Source organism: Penaeus japonicus, unplaced genomic scaffold (assembly GCF_977035675.1).
Source record: "Penaeus japonicus unplaced genomic scaffold, GWHDUDI00000001_assembly GWHDUDI00000009, whole genome shotgun sequence".
NCBI classification, from domain to species: Eukaryota; Metazoa; Arthropoda; class Malacostraca; order Decapoda; family Penaeidae; genus Penaeus; species Penaeus japonicus.
The window spans coordinates 31,208,168-31,213,167 of record NW_028234411.1 but is presented as its reverse complement, the minus strand read 5'-3'; the positions used below and the strand labels follow the sequence as shown (position 1 = coordinate 31,213,167).

Below are 5,000 nucleotides of genomic sequence, written 5' to 3'. Positions count from 1 at the left end.
CTCTCTCTCTCTCTCTCTCTCTCTCTCTCTCTCTCTCTCTCTCTCTCTTATACTTATACATTCACTATTGATGGCCGCTGGATACCTAATAGAAATATACCATAAGTATAAAAGCATTTTCTGGAAATGGCAAAACGACAGAAAAATCAATCATTCGTAAAAATGGCTGTTTAAGCTTTCTAAGCTGGGTCAAAGGCTCATATTGTTTCTCAAAAAATTCTTAATGATATTACTGTAGGTGCAACAAATGTGTGTACATATCGCTATGCTCTTCTGATCCCATTAGATAAAGGAATATTTCAATGCAGTAGTAAAAAAATACTACTCCAAAATATGGCGAGCTCAAAGCAATGAAGTAAGAGGTCTCGTCTGCAACCTCTAATACCTTCCCAGATCTGCTGGTACCCTATTCATGAATTAGCATAGCTTGAGGAAAACTTCTTTATATTTTCATGTTATTCTATCTAAAATGTCGATTTTAATAGTGAGCATTTGCAAAGAACTCCGATTACCATTACTAAAATAATATCAACATTTTCTTCAATGCATCTTTAAGGCATATATCGCAATAAGTATTCTTATGCATTTACCAACCACGAACTGATTCGTTAATCATAATCCATCAAATGCCAATATCGAGCAACTATCTATTAGCATTCTCATAACGTTAGGTCACGTGGTCTTGTTTACATTGACACCTCTCGTTACTGTATCTCTTGTTAATTGTTGTTAGTTTTCAGGAGCGTCACTGGGGTGGGGAGGGGTGAGGATAGTGGGGACGTTTATGGCTCAGTTCCCCACCCCCTCAAAGATCGGATGGCTTGCCTCCTTCAAAGCCCAATTTTAGACCATTTCGAATTTTCCCACACGAGGTAGGAAATGATATAATATATTTTTGCCGGGGAATATTATTAGTTGTCACTCCCCTCCCGACAATAATCTGTAATGATGCCCATTATGATGATGCTCATTAATAGCTATAGTTATCCTTGCCAGTAAGAGTAGTAGCAATATTTCTATCATATCAATGAGTATAATAACTATTATCCATCACCACCATCATTATTTCATTACCTAATTACAAAATGCAGGTTATAGGTTCCAAATCATGAGGTAGAACAGATGCTTGACTGTATACGATTCTTAAAGAACTTAAAATAAGTAAAAATAATAGAACCTCATAAACCATGAACACCGCGTCGGGAACTTTCAAACTGTCCCAGGTCATAGTAATTTTATTCATCATACCAAACAAATAACACACAGGAGTGAGATTACAGTTGGAGTATTTAAGAGGACAATTGTAGATTGAACATTGGTGGTAATCAATGCTTCTTTTTGAGAAAGAAAAACTAAATAAATTATAATTTATTTCCTGCATTCTATTTTCCTCTTATTCTTGACATAGTTTGGAAAATAAATGTCCTGAATGCTTAAGAAACCTTTTTTGATATGAATTTCTCCTAAAGATATATGTAAATTTGATATAGGCTTAAAATTATATTTTGAATACAGTGTTCAATAAAAAAAAAATACTGGGAAGGGAAAGGCTTTGAGTTGATTTAAGGCATAGGCCTACCATATACCTCCCAAATTGCTATATCAATACAAGTTTGGAAAATGAAAGGCGGATTTTCAATGTGTCTTTTTCTTATGCATATACCTTATTGTTACCAATACATTGAGTTTATGCAACTGTTTCCATTTTCATTTTATTTGTACATGATTTCTTTATTGATCGAGAAAAGCTTTCTGGAATAGATCATAAAATATATTATATGTTCTATGTCCTGAACTAAACAATAACGTTTTTTGAATTGGGTTTATAACAAAAATATATAAGAAGAATCGATTTTAAAACGCACCCATCATATAGCTCAAGATATATATATAGAACAAAAATCGAAATCATATAACATGGTAATCATACAAGGGATGTGTACCATTTTCTGCAGAACTTAATTTCACCTCATTCCGCAATCACCAATTCTAAACAATCACAATTTCCTTTAATTTTGTTAGATACATTATCTTGAAGGATTCATAGTTTCCCTTCTAGGCTTACATGAGGTGCACTAATCCACGTTTCTTCTCAGAGTTGCACATTTTCTCCAAGCGGTTGATACCGTGCAAACTATTTTGGTCGCCGCTCGGAGAGTTGTTTACATTTCGGTCCCTGAGGTTAAAGACCTCCCTCCTGCACAGAACACTCCTTTCTTTTATTTCCTTTTCTTCTTTCCTCATGAGATTTATCTGTTCTGCCTCTGCGCGGATTTTTTCTTTCTAAATCACTAATCCTATGCGGCTGTAGGAAGTGGACCGCGATGAATAATTTTATACTCGCGAACTAATATGCAGTTTCCAATTTCAAATTCAATTCTCATATTGACATGAGTTTTCAGAAAGACATAGTTTGAAGTCTACGGCAGATAAGATAAAATACAAATGAAATATCCACTTGGGTTTATTAGACAAACCCTATACTGACAGTATTGCTGAACACTTAATGAAATATTCTGATTACAACATGCTTGACAGGAAGATCTAGTAAACATACACTTTTTATAACATGGCTGAGGAAACAATGCTAGGCAAGAATACATTATTTAAGTATTTTCGTACTTCTTACAATTCGATCACTGATGCTCGATTTGACTGCTTTCATTGACGCCGTGTAGGGTCACTAGCGTCCTGTGAGAAAGAAAGATTCAAGGTTCAACAAAATGAGCGAAAAGAATCGAAATCCCTAGGGATTCACCTCTAATCCTTTTCAAGATAATGGTACTGCAAAACAAGAAATAACAAAAGTGTGACCTTTTGCACTTTATCATATTTTGCAAATGGTATTCATCACTTTACCGCTTGGATCCAATCCCTGAACTGGTACTTTGCGAATCACCATCATTGCTCAGTCTGAATCACTTCCCAATGCTGTTTCATACCTGCCATAGTGTTCAGCATCTCAACGATAATGCAGCAATCACAACTGACTTGGAATGCGGATATCATACGGACCTACTCTCTCTATGGAGATATACCCATTTGACGAATAAATGTGCAGTCAGAAAGACAACTTCTATTGACTCACCTGCCATGTTTGAAACAGTTTTTGGGGTGTGGTTCCGAACTTGTGAGTCACGGCCTTAGACTGAGATCTCAATATTCCCTTACTTCGTGGAAGATAAAAGGAAAATGAATGAAGTACTTTTCATATGGGTGGCATGTGAGTGCATCTAAACCACTCGGGGAGTACAACGCGACAGGTCGATGGCCGCCGACTTTAACTATCTTACACATTTAGTAATATATTGTAGAAACCGCTTTAAGGCCGAACTTTATATCTAGATTCTACTGTACTATCAAACCTTATTGAGCTTACCGCATATTTCAAGTGTGGTATGTTTGTCTAATTCAGTGGAGTCAACTGGAGGAAAAGAAGGGAATGACTCGCCATGGCACGGGAAGATAATTATGATTTACAACCCGAAAATCCCATAGAACTGGTTCCAACTGTATGACCAAGCACTGTTGGGAAATGTTCATTGATACTATAACTGCTAAAAATCACCATTTGCATAATTCATGGATGGAAAATTATATCACCTATCGTTTGTTTAAACATTATTGGCAAGGACTGGAAGGCATACCAAAAGTCTCCGTTTTGATTGAGGTAGACTGCGGTTGTTTCGTATCATATGTTATGATATCATCTGTGTAGACGAGGTGTCTCTCTTACTTGTTATGATTATATTTGATTTTAATAGTAAACCAGTGATTATATACAGACACATTTATAGTAAACTTACAATTAAATGCTGATGAATTTATACGAGACAGCTATCTTCAATATTTTATATTCCTAATTGACATACTGGAATGCCCTTGAATTTGGCAGAGATAGGCCTTTCCCTTTATGGAAACTTCTTTTTTCATGATCTCGGAAGAAAATATGGACTGGAAGAAAAACTAAACATACGTTGTAAAATAAACTTGGATGTGAGAGCTATATCTCACTTCACTATGTATTCTTTCCACATATCTCGATACCGAATAGTTTAGGCAGACTTAGCTCTTAGGATGGTTTGAGTTTAAAACCATTGATCTTGAAACAATGGAGATAGAATATGTATATGTGTATTAAATGGCTCGAAGTGCGAGGTCTTGATCTTAGTGTCTAGATAGAGAGCATCTTTCTCAGTTGGGATTCTTAGATGAATCATTTCCCAAGTATTTCGAAGCAATTAGTGTCGCTGTACATATTGTTCATTTACGCAGTTAAAACTTTGCCCTCCAAGGCCTTCATGTCGAGTTGTAGACGCAGTGGTCTTTCTTGTTGAAATAGCATGGGTAAATTTATGGTATTTTGTACTATTTTCTTTTTCCTTCTCTCCTTCTTGCATTATGGGAAAGAGGAGTAAAGATTTCTCACCAGATCATCAAAGTGCCTTGGAGGGTTTCAACAGCTTCCGAAACCCACAGACACATAAAGGGGCAAGAATCCTTTGAAATGACGATATCATCAGCTGAACATTGATATGGTCGAATGGAATACTGACTTTTGTTTGGCACTGGATCAATCAGCATTACTGTAGACACCAATAAGGCGAGCATTCCAGTGTCCATTGTTTTAGTTCCTCGGGCAAAATAACGAACAATTGCTGTGCAGGATTTCGTGGTGCTAATTACACTCATCACTACTGAAATTTCGTGTCCACGGGGTTTCCTGACCAATCCCCCTTAAACGACTTGACCTTGGGCTTTGGTAATCACCGCACACTCTCCCCTCCCGAAGGCCATAACCGAACGCTACAAAAATCGAGAAACATCCTCTTGCTGAGACAGCATGATGATTGCCTTGACAGCACTATCGGCAAGGTGGTCTGGCGGTGCAGGGACGACTGCCATCTCCTCCTACGGCCAGCTCTCCTCCGCAATCCTACTCGTTAATAAAGGGCGTCTTTGCCATCGGGTGGTTCCTCTCTCACGCAATCTGCAGAAGG

At 37.2% G+C, this 5,000-nt stretch overlaps 1 protein-coding gene across 1 annotated transcript in view; it reads right to left on the bottom strand.

Moving 5' to 3' along the window:
- Positions 1-2,175, bottom strand: part of LOC122248315 (uncharacterized) — a 9,339-nt gene extending 7,164 nt beyond the window's left edge. Inside the window, exon 1 of the mRNA XM_043008256.2 lies at positions 2,066-2,175. The gene's annotated coding sequence lies outside the window, so the exon portion shown is untranslated. The remainder of the gene's footprint in view (positions 1-2,065) is intronic.
- Between the last annotated feature and the right edge of the window lie 2,825 nt (positions 2,176-5,000).